At 34.6% G+C, this 18,819-nt stretch overlaps 1 long non-coding RNA gene across 1 annotated transcript in view; it reads right to left on the bottom strand.

Moving 5' to 3' along the window:
- Window positions 1-18,819, bottom strand: part of LOC103102415 (uncharacterized) — a 149,293-nt gene that overhangs the window by 54,232 nt on the left and 76,242 nt on the right. Inside the window, exon 5 of the long non-coding RNA XR_464176.3 lies at window positions 15,828-16,165. This is a non-coding gene — a long non-coding RNA (uncharacterized LOC103102415). The remainder of the gene's footprint in view (window positions 1-15,827; window positions 16,166-18,819) is intronic.

Here is an 18,819-nt window from a genome sequence, read left to right as displayed (position 1 = left end):
CTTATAGAAGGTCTTTGGAGAAGTAAATAAAAGAATGAGTGGGGTTATGTGCTTTTGTTGTACAAATGATGGCAGCAAGAAACATCAAACTTCATTGGACATTTGGTTATCTTATATACCAGTGTTCATCAGAGAAACTGGCAAAAAGGCCACTATGAAAATAACTGCAACATGTTCATCATATATTTCATAAGATAAAAATAAAGAGAAACATTGAACAGAACACAAAACTGTCCATGTTTAAAATATAACTGACATTTGAAGCATTTGGTGTGTTGGTGAATATAGGCAAGAATGTAAAGTAATTAATTGGAAGATACAGATTAAAACAAATCAAGGAAGAAATCAGGGCTTGTAGTGACAAAGAAGCCTTGTGCCCAAATACTTTGAATATTTTCTTTAGAAAAAGTAACCTGTAGGCAGAAGACATTAAGTATTAAATAACTAAAAGATCTTACCAGATCAGAAACAAGTCATTAATGATGTTCCTGAATGAGCTTTTATATACATTTTTATCACCAGTGTTGACTTAGAAAAACACAAAACTATTAGTCAGAATAAAACACTCTTTAATCAAGGGAAAGGAGTTCAATGAGATAGTAGGCCTCCACACAGAGCTGCTTGACACTCACCAACACAGAGTCTTAGGATTGAACTCTGTTCACTCTGGACAGTGACCCCTGGGAAAGTCAACCACGCTAGGTTGGACAATTCTGAGGAGCCATTAAAGTTGCAGAGTTTAAATACTTTTCTTGGTGAAACATGGGGGCTGAGGATGGAGAGGGACAGTTGAATGACTTTACAATGGTAATAAAGGAAAATGTGGAATTCCATACAGGAATAATCTTGAGGAGCTGATGCTTTACAATGGACACAAAAAGGAAGGACCAGCCAAAAGCTGGGCCACCTTAGTAAAGGACTCCGAGGAACTCTAATGCCACAAGGTGAAAGCCTCAGGTTTAAATCTTTCTAGGCTACAAGTTTGGGGGTTTCTAGATTCCACATTGACACCAGCATTGCCAAGAAAACTTTAATAATTAAAGATTAGAAAAGCATAAAGGTAGATTATCATAATTTAACACAAAAATTTAAGAGGTACAATTTCATTGGTATAACAAAAAGTCCTGAAGAGCCAAAAAATGCTCTTTAACTAGAAAAATATGACAGCTACTTGCTAAGAAGAAAGAGATAGTTGCTTAGGTAATACCAAGTAGAATAGTAGTGGTAGTCTCTTGGTGACCGAGAATGACTATTGTCTTTGTGTGTTTTCATCTACTGTGTACCCTCATGTGGCTTTGGAGTCCAAAGGCTGAGGCGCAGAGTGTGTGGCACATGGGGCCTGGGACGCCAGTTGTTATGGGAGGTGCGGTTGTGGCCTGGTGTCAGCGTTCACGCACAGCGGCAAGACGTTGACGTTGTTCATCTTCAAAGGTGGTGGCGACGTGGTTAATGTGGGTTCCCCAGCTGCTTCTGTCAGAGGCAGCGAGTTCTAGTTGCTTTGGTGTCATGCCAGCCCACTTCAGGTTGGACTTTAGCTGATCCTTGAATCTTCTCTTTGGTCGGCCTTGTTTCCTGAGTCCAGCTGACAGTTCACCATAGAATACCTGTCTTGGTATTCGCTGTGGGTCCATGCGGATGACGTGTCCAGACCATCGTAGCCGGGTTTTGAGGACCATGACTTGGATGCTGGTGGAGTTGGCTCTGTCGAGGACTTCCTGGTTGGTGATTCGGTCCTGCCATCGGATCCTCATGATTGACCGGAGGGAGCGTTGGTGGAATTGCTCCAGCTATTTCATGTGCTTCCGGTACAGTGTCCATGTCTCACAACCGTACAGGAGTGAGCTGAGGATCACTGTGTTGTACACTTTGAGCTTCGTCGCAGTGCTTACACCTCTGTGTTGGAGGACTTTGCAGCGCAGCCGCCCGAGTGCCCGGCTGGCCTTTTGGATCCTGGCATTGATCTCGTGGTCTAGGGACCTGTCGTTGGCAATGGTGCTGCCCAGGTACTTGAAAGTGTTGACATTAGAGAGCTGCGTGCTGTCGATTGTAATGCACGGCTGGTTCATTGGCCTCCCTGGTGCAGGTTGGAACAGCACCTCTGTTTTGCTGAGGCTGATAGTCAGGCCAAACAGCTTTGTTGAGGTGGAGAACCTGTCCACAATGGTTTGGAGATGATTTTCTTGGTGGGCCATGAGAGCACAGTCATCTGCGAAGAGAGCTTCCAGGATGAGTCTCTCTGTTTGTTTTTGTTTTTGCGGTCAGGCAGCGAAGGTCGAATAGTGAGCCATCCAGTCGGTATTTGATGTAGATGCCCAGGTCTAGATCCATCACAGCATGTCATAATATTTGGGTGAAGGATAGGTTGAATAGTACCAGAGTGAGGACACAGCCTTGTTTCACGCCATTGGAGATGTTGAAGCAATCAGAAGTCTCTACACCAGATAGGACTTCCCCTGTCATGTCGACATGAAAGAGCTGGATCAGTTTGACGAATTTTGCTTTGCAGCAGAGGTTGCTGAGGATCACCCACAATGCATCCCTGTTCACTGTGTCAAAAGCCTTCGTCAGGTCTATGAAGACAATGTAGAGACTCAGGTTCTGCTCAAGGCATTTTTCCTGCATTTGCCTCACTGTGAAGACCATGTTGATGGTGCTGTGATCTGGTCGGAAGCCACATTGTGATTCAGGCAGATTCTGCTCTGAAACAGATGACAGGGGTCTGTTGAGTATAACACGGGAGAGGATCTTTCCAGCATTGGAGAGTAGTGAGATGCCTCTGTAGTTGTCACAGGCTGATCATGAGCCTTTGTTCTTGTATAGGGCTACAATGGAGGCATCTCTGAGTTCTCGGGGCATGTCTTCCTCTTCCCATATGAGGATGTCCCTAACCTTAAATGAGGGGGAATTGAAGGGTTTGAGAAAATAGTCCAGTTAAAACTGTGACTCTGAGACATTTAGAGAGATGAAGGACAACAGCTGTTTAAAATCTTCTCTCTTCTTCACAAAGCCATCAAGGTCTCTCAGCTTAACTCCAGAGAGAAACAAAGTTCAAAATCTCTCCTTCAGCCTGGCTTTCCTCCAATTGTTGTTCAGTCAAGTCTCAGAGAGAGCAGAGGTTTCTTCCTTTGTCAGAGAGCCCCCCAAAACCAAACCAGTTCTACAAGGGTCCTCAGCCAGCCTCAACTGCCAACTCCTGGGAACATTCCATTTGGAACCTTCTTCTTGATTGACAGCCAGGTCCCCAGCCTCAGTTCTTGCATTTTGGCTTGTCCTGCAAAATCTCTCTCTCTTTTCATGTCTCTATCACAATAGACATATAGCAACCAGTCCATCTATAAACCATCTTCATGGCAATCAGCACATCTATACCTCATCCTCAAGACACCTACTCCTTGCAATATTCCCATGGCATCCTAATAATGGCTATGATTTGGTATTAAGCCAAGCCTCTGTCCATGGGTCATCAGAAGAAAGTGATACAGAGTGGAGGGGCTCTTATTCACCAAGGTTTGTGACATCTAGGGGGAGGTGTTAGACTTAAAATAGTTTTGAGCATTAAATAGTTGTAGATAAGAGAGTGGGAGCCATAAAATATGATAATTAAAATGTTTGGGAGCAAAGGAAATATATAACAATTATGACCACTGAAATATGTTTTCTACTGTGTCTTGGTTTTATATAAATATAAGATGGTCACCAGGGAATATATTCCCAATTTATGAATATGCCCAAGCCAACTGGGTTTTATAGAGAAATTTAATTTATAATACACTGATTAATCAATAGAAAAAGAGAGAAAGTAAGAAAGGAATAAGAATGAAGGGTCTCAAGCCAATAAGGCCTAGACCTCAGTCCTAAGAGATAAATCAGTCAGTTGGTTTTATCACTTACCCAAGATCTCTCTAGGTAAGGCTTCTCATGCCAACCTCAGGCTTCACCTTCAAGGGAGCCTCCTTTCAAGAAATGTTTCCAGAGAATTCTCCTCCTGACTCCTCCTGAGTTCTCCTTCCACAGCCTCCTTCAAGACCTCTCCAGGAGCTCTCCCTCCAGGACCTCCCTCCTCTCAGACCTCCTCCAGAGCATCAACCTTCAAGATCTTTAAGCAAAAAATCTAAGTTCCCTCCTCTCAGTTCTCACATCTACCAATCACTGTCGATGTCTCCCCTGTGCCAATGGTGGCTCTAAAGGTCATATTCTCAAATAATTAAATCTTGATCTTTGCTGCAGCCCTTCCTAAATCCTGTTACTCTGAGTAGGGTGGAGATTGTAGTTTCCAAGACCTGGTTCTGTCATTCCAAGTATCTCTATTGTATCAATTCTAAAATCAATCATGACTCAAAGAACTTCCTGTTCTATGCTTAAGCATAGGTCAAAGCCCTTTCCATTGTTTAGCAAAAGGGTTCTGTCCTAAAGTAGTCTTAAGTAGGGAGGAGAAGGATCCTCCCATGCCAAGGAGTTTCATATTCCAATAGAGTTCTTACTATCAGTAGGAAATTTTTTCAAGTATGAAATTTCCCAATGGGGAAATTTCCAACATTCATAAGTCTAAGAAATTTTAAGGTTTACAGAGGTGCCCTTCAAGCTATGTTGATAAGTTAAAGCTTACCATATAGTTTAAGAGAGGAAAGATTTGATTTTAGAAATTATTCAAAAATGCAATAAATGTATATATACATATATATATATAAAACTAGTTGCTTTTATTTATAATAAGTAATTTTAATTAATATTTCTATGGAATCACACCAAACTAAAATATCCTGAGGATTTAATCAAGAGGATAAAATTACTGACATATAATGGGTAGGGGATCTACCAAAATAGGGTAGGGGCCAATTGGTTTCTTAAACTCTTTTATAAAATCATAGCAACAAGGATGCTTCAAAACTGTGAACTATATTTTCTCATAAAAACAGATAAAATAGAGAAGTACAAAATCAGTTTAAAGGAAACTTAACAAGAGGCCAATAAGAAGTCAACCTAAGAGCAATTAAAGATGAAAATTAAAGGAAAATTGAAGAAAAATGGAAAGATTATTTAAAAAAAATCATTTGACCATCAAGTAGGAAGGGTTTCAGCATATGGCAAATCATGAAGATATTAAATATGTATTCAAAAATTCTAATGAGCAAAGTATCCATGGATCAGACTTATCTGGATATATTTCTAATATTTTATATGGTTGATAAATACTGAATCTTTCTATTGGTTTTGATGAAAATTCATTGGGCTTAAAAATTGTACTTTCAAAGAAATAAAGCTGTAGCCAGCAAACAGGCTTTAAAAAACGATCTTTTTGAATCTGTAAAGATTAACCTTTAACATCTGAATACATTTTAACCTGGTTTCCCAGAAGAAGAAGGTTTGACAAGTCAGGAAGGACTTTCAAATGAGATTCTTTCCTGGCCACCTGGCCTAACATTCATTATCTTTGTAACTGGACTTGTAATCTTATGTAAAAACCTTTGCTGCTTCCTTTGTTCAATGGATACCCCCAAGCCCCAAACCCCTCAATCTTAAAAAAGAAGTTTAATAAACTGGTCAGAGATGAGCAAACTCTCTCTCACTTGCCTCCCTGACAGATTCCCCACTGCTGATTTCTCTGTCTCATCTGTTATTTTCTCTGTGCATCTTCCTTCTCACTCTTAAACCCCTTCCCATTTGCTTTTCCAGTTTTTGGCTTCCCTCCTAAGTTATTAGACTCCATACATGGATTATTGGGGAGACTGGACATGGATTATTGGGCAGCTGTACAGGACAATATTTCATCTTCAAACAATTGACTGTGTGGACAGTTGAATGGGAGAAGACTATGAGGCCTACATGCCCTGTCCAAATACTGTACCAAACTATGGCTATAGAAGAGGAGTAAATACATACGAGTGAGTGAACCCTAGGAAAATGGAGTTCCTAATTGCTGCTCCAGTATAGAGGGGTAAGAAGAAACTTATGGCCTCAGTAGAAACTGCAGAGAGGTTAGAGTATTGAAAGTAAATTCTTTGCTGGGGATTCTGCAATACAGAAATTTATAAAAATAACAACTAGGAAATCAAAGATCCCCCAAAGAGCTCGGGAAATAATAAGAAAGACAATTCTGAAATATTATCTCTCCCCCACACAAAGAGGAAAGAACCTAACACTTGTATAAAATTGGCAAGTAAGAAATAGGCCACTAAAAAAAATTAAGCAAATGAGAATGAACTCACCACAGATAGATTCTTTGAAAATAAAGATCAGAGTTCAAATACAGAAAACAGTAAATTTATATCATCTGGAGCAAACAGAAGAAGGGGTGAAGTGGTGCTTCATCCCAGAACAAAGTAGAGAGATGATAAGGAGGGCTTATCTCATGGGGATATGAGGAAAAAACACTGAATAAGACTCAGGAGAATTGGCATACAATAAAAAGCTGCAGGGGAAAGAGTATAGCCAGCTAAGTCTAGCTTTAGCTAGGTTAAGAGAAGAACCAACACAATATTGAGAAAGCAGGATTAGGAAGAAAGCATTCTTGCATTGTTCAGCCAAAATAGAGCCTGGGTGAAAATTCATCATAGCCAGCAGTGGGAGGAACTCAGCCCAATAAGGTCTAGCCTCTGTAGGTTTAAACAGAACCTAATATAACACAACTGAAATGAGTAACAACTGCAAACCACACACACAATAAGCAAACTAGGTTGCCTGGGGAAAGTACACAATCTGAGACCCTGACAGCTGAACCAACCACAGGGACAATTCAAGTCAAGAATAGTACTACCTGCACCTCAGGAATGGAGCTGAGCTTCAGCATATAGACAAAATCACAGGAAAAAATTACCCCAAGTTGTGCAAAAGACAAAGAAAAAGCCTGATCACAGAAAAATATTTCAATAAGAGAGAATGACCAAAGTATAAGCCAGGAAGAGAACAGTAATATAAAAATAAAAATGTATTAAGTCTCAGAGGAAAATGTGAAAGGATATTAAGTCCAAAATGAAACTAAAGAAGGGTTACAAAAAGAAAAAAAGAAGAAACTTAGAAAAACAATTAGAAAAGAAAACCAGAAAAACCCCAACAGTTTAGGATAAAAACCTACTGAAAAATAGAGTTAAAAAAAAAGAACTATAATATCTCAAACAGGAAAATAAAGCCCCAAGAAAAGAAATCTAAACCCTTGAAGAAAAAAATGATACCTTTAAAATTAAAATTGTGAAAATGGAAGCTAAGGATTTCACAAGACAGTAGGAAACTCTAAAACAAATTCAAAAAAATGAAAGAAAAATTTAAATCACTCATTAGAAAAAAGATCCAGGAGAGACAATCTAAGAATCATTGGATTTCCTGAAAGTCATGATCAACAAAAAGAAACTAGACACTAAATTGAAAGAAAATAAAAGAGAAAACTGCCTTGATGCTCTTGAACTAGAGGGGAAAATAGAAATCAAAAGAATCTACTGATCATCTCCTGATTGAAATTCCAAATTTAAAAACCCTAAATTCATTATAGCCAAATTCCAAATCTCCCAAGCCAAGGAGAAAATACTATTAGCAGTAAGAAAAAAAAACCCAAATATTGTGGAACCACAATCAGGATGACACAGAGCCATAGGAACTTCTACATCAAAGAATCAGAGGACATGGATTATACTATTCTGTAAGGCAAATGATCTTGGCCTACAACTGAAAATCATCTATACAGTGAAACTGAGCATTATACTGAGGGGTGGGGATGGGGGGGTGGGGGAGATTGACACCAAATGAAATTGAAGAATTTGATGTATTTCTGATGAAATGACCAGAGCTAAAAGGAAAATTAAGTAACCAGATTTGACCTCCAGAATAAGAATTAAAATGTAAACAGAAAAAAATCAAGGGAATCAGTGTGGTTAAACTAACCACATCCTTACTTGGGAAAGTGGTAACTAAGATACTTGAGGTTTCTATATTACAAGAGATACCTAAAGTATTTAAGCTATTTAAAGTAATGAAAACAATGTAATTAAACTGATTACTTTTTAAATGGGAAAGTGACAACTAGAACACTTAAGATACTTATGGTAACAAAGGAAATTTAAGATAATTTAAGACAATCAAAGGAAACAATAGAACTAAACTGTTTATATTACATTACTAATAAGAAAGTGAAAAATAAGACGCTAAAGATATCTACGGTACTTGAAGTATTTCAGATAACTGAAGTACTGAGATCCTGAAGATAGTGAATATACTAAAAATCTTTATCCCTATAAATGCTGAATAGGAGCATATATAAACAAAGAGCAAGAAGTAACTTGATTATGATGGAAAAATATTTTTAAAAATCAGGAAATAGGAAAGAGGGAAAAGGGAAAAGAGGGATAAGAAAGTGAGAAAAGTGAAATGGAAAGAAAATAGGAGGCAAATAATCTCATGGGTAGAGGCATGTAAGAATCACTACAATAGAACAGAAGAAATGGGGAAGAATGGGCAATGCTTAAACTCCTCTCTCCACAGAATAGGCACAAAGTGGGAATAACATCCACACTCTTAATTTACAACAAATTGGGGGGAAATCTTCATAAAATTCTCTCTAACAAAGACTTTATTTCTCAAATACATAGAGAACAGTGCCAAATTTATGAGAATACAAAGCATTTCCTAAATGACAAGTGAACAAAGGAAATGAATAGGCAATTCTCAGATGAAGAAATTAAAACACTCTTTAGTCATATGAAAAGAATGTTCTCAAGCACTACTGATTGAAAAAATGCAAATTAAATCAACTCCAAGATTCTATCTCACATTTGTCATAGTGGCTAACATGACAAAAAAGGGAAAATGACAAATGTTGGAGAGGATATGGAAAATTAGTACACTAAAACACTGCTGGTGGAGCTGCAAACTAATGCAATCATTCTGCAGTGCAATATGTAACCATGCCCAAAGGGCCACAAAACTGTGTATGCTTTTTGACCCAGCAATACTAAAGAGATTAAAGATCTCAAAAGACATTAACAATAGGGTAAAAGAATGTATAAAATATATTTATAGCAGCTCTTTTTGTGGTGACAAAGAACTGGGATCTAAAGGAATGTGCATCAATTGAGTAATTGCTGAGCAAGTTGTGGGATATGTTTGTGATGGAATACTATTGTGTCATAGGAAATAACAAAAGAAATTATCACAAAAGAAACCTGGAAAGCTATATGAAGCTATGCTTTAGAAGACAAAAAATACCCTCAACAATAAGGATAGCTATAATAATGCCAGACAAGTTTGAGCTAAATAAATCTATTTAAAAGAGATTTTAAAAAAGTTCACCATATTATGATTAAAGGTACCACAGAATGAAACATTTTAAATACTAACCCTATATGCGCCATATGTTATAGCAACCAAATTATTAAAGGAAAAGTTAAAGGAGTTACAGGTGAAAATAGACAACGACAAAATAGTAGTGGAGGACTTAAACCTTCCCATCTCAAATCTATATAAATATCTCAAAAATCAATAAGAAAGAAGTTAATTAGATGACTAAAATTTTAGCTAAGCTAGATGTGATAGATATGTAAAATTGTATTGGGATAAGAAGGAATATACTTTTTCTAAACGACAGTATTTTTACAAAAAAATATAATTAATTATAGAAAAGCAGAAATGTTAAATGCATCCTTTTCAGATCATAATATAAAAAATAAATTAATAAAACTTTCAGAGTTGTTTTCATTAAAACACGAACAAAATAGATAAAACATTGGTTGATAAGACTTTTTTTAAAGGGAGAATAAAACAAAATCATTAGCATCAAAATTGAAAAGGATGAATTTAAAACAATTATTAGGAGTTGTTTTGCCAAATTATACATCAACAGGTTTAATAATTTAAGTGAAATAGATAATATTTTCAAAAAAATACATCTTGCCTACAAAGAGAAAGAAATAGAATATTCAAATAAACTTATATTAGAAAAATAGAACAGGTTACAAAAGAACTTCATAAGAGGAAAAAATTATCAGGACTAGAAGGATTTACAAATGGATTTTACCAAACATTTAGAAAGTATGTATATGAAATATTAAACAAAAATTTTAGAACAATTTGTAAAGGAATCCTACCAAACTCCAAATATGGTGGTGATACTTAAATCAGGAAGATAAAAAAAATACAGAGAAAGAATATGATATGCCAACTTAGTTAATGAATGTAAATTCATTGGATATGAAAATACTGAATAAAATATTAACCATAAAAAACAACAGTACATTAGAGAGATAATACATTATGACCAAAAAGGATTTAAATCAGGAATGCAGGGATGCTTTCATGTAAGGAAAATATCAACTGGTTAATGATATCAACAAGAGTAATAAAAATCATATGATTATATCAATAGGTGCAGAAAAAATCTTTTGAAAAATATAAAACTAATTACTATTAAAAAATTTGAAAGCAGAGGAACAAATGGATTTTTTCTTTGATTAATAAGAAATGTATATTTAAAACAACCAGAAAACATTATCTGTTGTGAGGATAAATTTGATGTCTTCTCCATAAGATCAGAAGAAAAATGTGTGCTCATTATTGCAATATTATTTGTTATTGTACCAAAAAAGCTAGCAATAGCAATAAGAGAGGGAAAAAAATTAAAAGTATCTGAATCAGAAAAGAGGTAATGAATCCTTCTAATTTTGTAGATGATATGATGATACATATAGAAAATCCTAGAAATTAACTTAAAATTTAATTAAGATTACTATTGATTTTAGCAAAGTAAATATACCTAGCTAATTTGCATTTCTACTAGTGTTCTCCAGGAAAAGATAATTCATTCAAAATAATCGTAGACAGAATAAAAATACTTAGAAGAATGTCTTCTCCAAAATCCAAATACTTTATGGACATAAGTATAAAGCACTTTCTATACAAATAAAGTCAGATTTAAATAATTAGATCAAAATTAATTGTTCAAGAGTGGAAAAACCAGTATAATTAAAATGATAATCCTACCTAAACATATACTTTTTAAATGACTTCCCAATTAAATTACTAAGAATTAATTTTATTAAACTGGGAAAATTCATGATGAAATCCATTTAGGGAAAAAAAAACAAAAAAAGTCAAGAATATCAAAGGAAATAATGAAAAAAAGTTAAGGAAGGACGTTTAGCAATATTATATTTCAAACTATATTATAAAACGATAATTATCAAAGTTGGTACTGCCTACGTACTAGTACTGGCTAAGAAATAGAAAAAGTAGGTCAGTGAAACAGAATAGACATACAAGAAACAATTGTAGAAATTTATAGAAACCTTATGTTTGACAAAGGTAAAGTCCCAAGTTTTTGGAATAAGAATTCATCAAACTAGATATAGACCAATATCTTATAGAGTTTATCAAGATAAGATCAAAATGGATATATGATCTCGGTATAAAGGGAGATATTAAAAACAAATTGGAAGAACAAGGAACATACTACCTTCCAGATTTATGTACAAGAGAATTTATGATTAATTAAGATATAGAAAGCATTATGAAATGTAAAATGGATAATTTTGAGTATAATAGATTGAAAGACTTTGCACAAACAAAACTAATATAGTAAGATTGAAAGGAAAGCAATATCAGGAAAATTTTTTCTTGATGGTTTCTCAGATAGAGATCTGATATATAAAATATAAAGAGAACTTAATCAAATAGATAAGAATATGAGCCATTCCCAAATTGATAAATGGTCATAATATAGGAAAACAAATCAATGAATATGGTCTCTTTTGATCTTCACAACAGCCCTTGGAGGTAAATATTTTTATTAGTTCTGTTCTGTAATGCATGAAAAAGAAGTAAAATAGAGGCTAAATGATTGCCCCAAGGCACTGAACTCTTTATAATCAGATCTGTCTGACTCCAGGCTCTGTGGTCTAGCCCTTGTGCCACCTAGTTGTTGATTTGACTTAAAATGTAGAGAATATATGACATTTTGCTTATTTTATGTTGTTAATTTTTAAAAAAGAATCAACTGATTCATTACAGCAAAATGCTATCTTAAAGTCTATCTTTGAAAAGGGAGCCATAAAATCTAGAAATCAAAATTATTCAAGATTATTTGAAATATATAACAAAAGTGATAACTATATTTTTATGATATTCTTTTTAAGGGTATTTATTCTTTTAAAATTAATTAATTAATTTTTATTATATACTTAGTAACCACTACTACCAACAAAAAAATTCACTAAACAAATGCACAAAAAGATCATGTGCAAAATCCCCAAATCTGCATTTTTTACAATATATTTAAAATATGAACATCCTATAGTTCCCATTGGATATATTTACTTGGACATTTTTTTTTCTTTTAATTTTGTGGCTTTAAAAAAAATTTAATCATGGTATATGTTATTCTTATTTTCTTTTCCTCTATTCATAGATTGCTCTTATTTTCTTACATTTCCAATATTTGTCATTTCTACAATTCATTATATTCAAACATCATTGGTCTATTCAGACATTTCTCCCATTCATTGAATTTTATTTCCAGTTATTTTCTCATAACAAAGCTTCCATTAATATTTCCATACATGTGCAACTTTTGCTCTCTCAATAATCACCTTACATAATAATTCTAGTAATGGGATCTCTAGGTCAATAAGCACAAACAGTTTTACAATTATTAATATATATTCACATCTTGTTTTCTTAAAAAAAAAAATCTCAGCTGCTTTTAACAATGAAAGACCTGTTTCTCCTTGTTGCTATCAGTATATACTTTGATGGCTTTAGCTCATCTGGTTCTCAGTTAACCTATATTACCAGGAACATATTTTGCTAAAATTGCTTAGGCAACAGACACAATCTGTTGCCAGGACCATACTCTTTCCAAAAATAGTCTTTCCAGCTTGGTCATATGCAAAGGAACTTTTGTTCCAATGACATAGCACCTCAGGGATGCAGGATTACTAGTATGATCAGTGTTAAAATAAGAGTTTTACATGATATTTATGCTCTCTAAACCATTGTCCCACCAGAAAGGATATTCAGATTATGGGCATTTCCATCTACTTTGTTGCTCTTCACTGTTTGTCCTCCTCTATTTTTCTGCTGAATCCCTTCTCAGATATTCCATTTTCTTTGACTAGTATATATCTAATGCACATCCTTTCCCTAAGATCCTCTCTTATCCTCTCTCCTTGACCTCCTAGTTCCCATTTGGCCCATCTTTCCAAAGGTCACTCCCTTATCCTTTCCCCCTTACATTTTAATTTTTTATTCTCTCCAACTTTCCCCAAATCCCTTCCTTATCTCCCAACTGTCACCTGCTACTTCTTGATTCACTTATCCCCTTACTTTAACCACCTAACTTTTGACATTTAATCTTCTCTAAATATTCTTATCTTCCCTCCTTTTTCTTATCCCCATTGTCCTCCTTTCTCTTAATCCATCTTCCTTATCTTATTCACTCAGTCCCCCAAGGGAATTTAGCAGTCCCTCCTTTATCCCATCCATTTCCCTATTGTTTCTCTATACATTAGTATATTTACTCTTCTAACTGTATATGTTGTTCTCTCTTTATCTCAGGTCTGATGAGAGTTGGGTGCTAGTACTCCCAGTCCTCCAACCTTTGATCCCCTTCTCCCTGGCAGTTATTCCATTCCTTCCTTGCCCATGTAGATAACCATTCAACCCTGCTTCCCTATGGTCTGTTCCACTACTATTTCACCTCATTACATTATATTCCCTTGATTTCAAGTCTTCCATCAATACCCTTCAAATTACCAAGGTAATGATACCCATCCCAGGGGTGATAGACAGTATTTTCCTATTGTTATTTTATTTTTGTTTTTGTCAAACAATTTGACATTTGGGGGTTGCTTATGATTAGTCTTGCATTACTTTGTATGTTTTTTACAAATCATGTTTTCTGCTAAATACTGGGTTTTTCTCCAGGAATAGTTGAAACTCCTGTAGTTTGTTAAATACCAATGTTTTTCCCCCTTTTATAATTATTTTTATCTTTTCTCGATTTATTGTTCTTGTTATAAGCCCAGTTATTTTATTCTGTAAAATGCTGAATTCCATTTCCTGCATTCTTTTAATTTTGTAGCTAAGTTTTGTGTTATTCTGACTATATAACTCCATAACTGACTTTCTTTTCTTGTTGCTTATAGTATTTTATATTTAACCTGGATGCTACACAAATTGGCAATGATATTTTTAGCCATTTTCATCTTTGCATCTCTTTGAGGTGGTGATCTGTGCTTTCTTTCAATCTCTACTCTCTGTTCCTAATGTTTCTGGACCATTTTCCTTGATGATTTCTTGGGGTATTGTGTCTAAACTCCTTTTTTTAGAGCAAATTCCTTAGAGTTCAACTATTTTCATACTGTCTTCCATGATCTATTTTCCAGGGCAGTTGTTATTTTATTTTATTTTAAAATTTTATTTAATTAGTTAATTTTAGAATAGTTTTCCATGATTACAAGATTCATGTTCTTTCCCTCCCCTCCCTCAAATCACCTTCCATAGTTGGCATGCAATTCCACTGGGTTTTATTGTCATTGATTAAGACCTATTTCTATATTATTAATATTTGCACTAAGGTGATCATTTAGAGTCCAAATCTGCAATCATATCCCCCACAAATCCATGTGATCAAGCAGTTCTCTTTTTTCTGTGTTTCTATTCCCATAGTTCTTCCTCTGAATATAGATAGCATTCTTTCTCATAAGTCCCTCTGAATTGTTCTGGATCTTTGCATTGCTACTAGTAGAGAAATCCATTTCATTTGATTTTACCACAGTGTATCAGTCTCTGTGTACAATGTTCTGGTTCTGCTCCTTTCACTCTGAATCAATTCCTGGAGGTCATTCCAGTTCACATGGAATTCTTCCAGTTTATTATTGCTTTGAGCACAATAGTATTCCATCACTAACATATACCACAATATGTTCAGCCATTCACCAATTGGAGGGCATCCCTTCATTTTCCATTTTTTTTTTGCCACCACAAAGAGCATGGTTTTTAATATTCTTGTACAACTCTTTTTCCTTATTATTTCTTTGGGGGTAATAACCCAGCAGTGCAATGGGTGCCAGTCTTTTAGAGCCCTTTGGACATATTTCCAAATTGCCTTCCAGAATGGTTGGATCAATTCACAACTCCACAAGCAATGCATTAATGTCCCAATTTTGCCATATTCCCTCCAACATGTGTTACTTTCCTTTGCTGTCCTATTAGCCAGTCTACTGGGTGTGAGGTGATACCTCTGAGTTGTTTTGATTTGCATTTCTCTGATTATAAAAGATTTAGAACACTTATTCATGTGCTTATTAATAGTTTAAATTTCTTCAGCTGAAAATTAGCTTTTCATGGCCCTTGCCCATTTATCAATTGGGGAATGGTTTGATTTTTTGTACAATCGATTTAGCTCCTTATAAATCTGAGTTATTAGACCTTTGTCAGAAGTTTTTTTAAAAAAGATTATTTTCCCAATTTGTTGCTTCCCTTCTAATTTTGATTGCATTGGTTTTGTTTGTACAAAACCTTTCTAATTTAATATAATCAAAATAATTTATTTTGTATTTTGTAATTTTTTCTAATTCTTGCTTAGTCTTAAAATATTTCCTTTCCCAGAAATCTGACAGGCATACTATTCTGTGTTCACCTAATTTACTTAGAGTTTCCTTCTTTATGTTCAAGTCATTCACCCATTCTGAGTTTATCTTGGTGTAGGGTATGAGATGTTGGTCTAAACTTAATCTCTCCCATACAGTTTTTCAATTTTTCCAGCAGATTTTGTCAAATAGTGGATTTCTGTTCTCAAGGCTGGGATCTTTGGGTTTATCATAGACTGTGTTGCTGAGATCACTTACCTCAAGTCTATTCCATTGATACTCCTTTCTGTCTCTTAGCCAGTGCCATATCGTTTTGATGACCATTGCTTTATAATACAATTTAAGATCTGGTACTGCTATGCTGCAGGGCAATTATTTTTGTGATAAGTTCTATCATATTCTCTTCCATTTTTTCATTATTTTGCTGTTGCTTTATTATTCCCTGTTGGCTTAGGAACTCATTAGCTTCTCCCTTATCCAGTTCTAGTTCTTAATACATTATTTTCTTCTAGAAATTTCTGGATTTATTTTTCCATTTCTTTGATCTTTCTTCCAGGAGAAAGTTGGGCCCCAGACAGAACACTAAAGATTTGACTCTAAAAAACAAGGAAAAAAAAAAGCAAGGACTTAGTTAGTCTATTATTCTTTTAATCCTGACTTTCTCATCTTTCCACTCACTTCTCATCTTTTCCCCATCTTCTGATTCTGGGGTTCATTATATTGTCTTCTCACCCACAAATAAAAGTAAGGAATGCATTTTCTTATTCTTGAGAGTAAAGCTTATCTTTTTTTTCATAGCACCCTTAAGGATTAACTCATTTACTGCCAAGAGTTTAAAAAATTCTACTTTACTTAAAGGACTATTGTCTAATCTCTGGAAGTAAAAAACAAACTGTTAACTAAGGAAAATAAAAGGTATTTTTATTTCCTTGAACTCCACCAGGCTTAAATAACTGATGTTATAATGATAAACCATGGACACTTAGATGATTTCTTGGTAATACTTGTTTCAATCCATCTTCATTTAGATTAATAATACTACTGGAGCCTTATTTCCAATGTAACTATAGAAAAGTTCATCTATTTATTTTATGTAAATACTATGACCATTTGGGTCTTGAAATATACTTTTTCTTTTTCTTTAATTTTAGGTCCTACATGAATTTTTCTTCTCATGAGGTATCCCCTAAATCATCACAAATTTCCTTTTCTTTATTCCAAATTTTACAAAAACAAATAAAAAACCATTTCCATATCAAAGAAAAAGGCTATACACATATGAAATTGCAAATTTATTTTATGTTTAATTTACTTTTCTTCACATCTACATAATAAACATCTATAAATGTCCCACTTTCCCCATATCACAGAAAACTTCAGACCACCATGTTAATACTAATTAATTCTTTCATGTTTTAACCTTTCATTCTCTGGAAATAACACTCCCATTTTTTCTTCTAGTATTAACTCATAATTGTGTATAATGTTCTCTTTGTTCTATTCATTTCACTCTTCATTATTCCATGTAATTTTTCTAAGATTTTTTTGTTAGCCTACTCATCTCCTCTAATGGCACAATAATATTCCATCACAGCCATATACCACGATTTGTTTACTCATTCCCCAGTTTATGGGCATCCCCTCAATTTCCAGTTCATTGTCACCACAAACAAAATATCTATAAATATCTTGGAAAATAAATTATTTTCCTTTTCCCTTGATCTTCTTATGGAACAGGCCTTCCCTTTTGGAGGCAGCTGGGTGACTCAGTGGATTGAGAATCAGACCCACAGATGGGAGATCCTAGGTTCAAATCTGACCTCAGACACTTCCCAGCTGTGTGACCCTGGGCAAGTCACTCAACCCCCATTGCCTAGCCTTTACTCCTCTTCTACCTTAGAGCCAACACACAGTATTGATTCCAAGATGAAAGGTAAGGGTTTAAAAAAATCCTTCCCTTTTCCTCTCCCTTTCCACTCCTATTTTCAAATTGACCCACCTTTCTAAAGGTCCATCCCTTGTCCTTTCCCTCTTACCTTTTAGTTCTTATTCTCTTTCTTTCCAAAAGTTCTCCTCCTATACCTCCAAACTCAGCCTTCTATTTCTGGATATTAGTTTGATTCTATAAGTCCCTCCCTTATTGTGTCCTGAGTGCCTCCCTTATTTCTGCACCTTACCCCACTATATTGTGAATAGGCTCTCCTTTCTAGTTACCCCTTTATTTTCTCATTCCCTTTCCCTCCTTTTTCTTAATCTATCTTTCATCCTTTTTGACCTTAAACCCCATTAGTGGACTCTTAATCCCTCGCTTATCTTATTCCCTTACCCTTCAGTTTCTCTATACATTAAGAAAACTTTTACTCTTCTAGTTGTATATATTGTTCTGTCTTTAACCCATATATGATTAGAATAAGGTTCTACTACTACCAGCCCTCAACACCCTCCTCTCCTTTTTTTGACAATTCTTTCACTCATTCCTCTTTAAAATGAGATAATTAATTGGTCCATCTTACCTCTTCCTGTTTAATATTTTTATTATTTTGACTCATTATATTATATTCACCTCTTTGGGTCTCTTTGAGGTGGTGATATGTGGATTCTTTCAATTTCTATTTTACCCTATGATTCTAGAATTTCTAGGATTTTTTTCCTTGATAATTACTTGTAGTATGGAGTCTAAGCTCTTTTTTTGATCATATCTTTCTGTGAACCCAAATATTTTTATATGATCTCCCCTTGATCTATTTTCCTGGACATTTTTTATGATAAGATGTCTCATATTCTCTTCTATTTTGTCATTTTTTAAAAAATTTTGCTTTATTACTTGTTCTCTCATGAAGTTGTTCATTTCTCCTTGTTTAATTCTAGTTCTTAAAACATTACTTTTTATGAGTTTCTGAATCCCTTTTTGCAGGTTGGTGATCTTTCATAATTTTCTTGTTTTTCTTGAATTACTCTAATTTTTTTCTATTTTTTTTGTTTCCTTTGATCTTTTTTAAGCTTTTGTAAAAGTTCTTTTTGAACTAGTGACTATTATTTTTCATTGTTGTTTTTTAAAATGATATTTTTATTTCACTGTCATCTGAGTTTGAATCTCTGTCTTCATAATAGCTCTCAATAGTTGACATCTTTCTTCTTTGCTTGCTCATTTGAAAGAAACAGAGTGGCCAGAGCAATAGACTTAATTATTATTAGCTTTAGGTTGGAGTCCTAGAGTGCTGAGGGATGATGCCTCAGGTTTCAGCATTTT

The sequence above is a fragment of the Monodelphis domestica genome, chromosome 3 (assembly GCF_027887165.1).
Source record: "Monodelphis domestica isolate mMonDom1 chromosome 3, mMonDom1.pri, whole genome shotgun sequence".
NCBI lineage: Eukaryota > Metazoa > Chordata > Mammalia > Didelphimorphia > Didelphidae > Monodelphis > Monodelphis domestica.
Note: the sequence above shows the minus strand (reverse complement) of the source record. Positions and strands in the feature narration are given on the sequence as shown.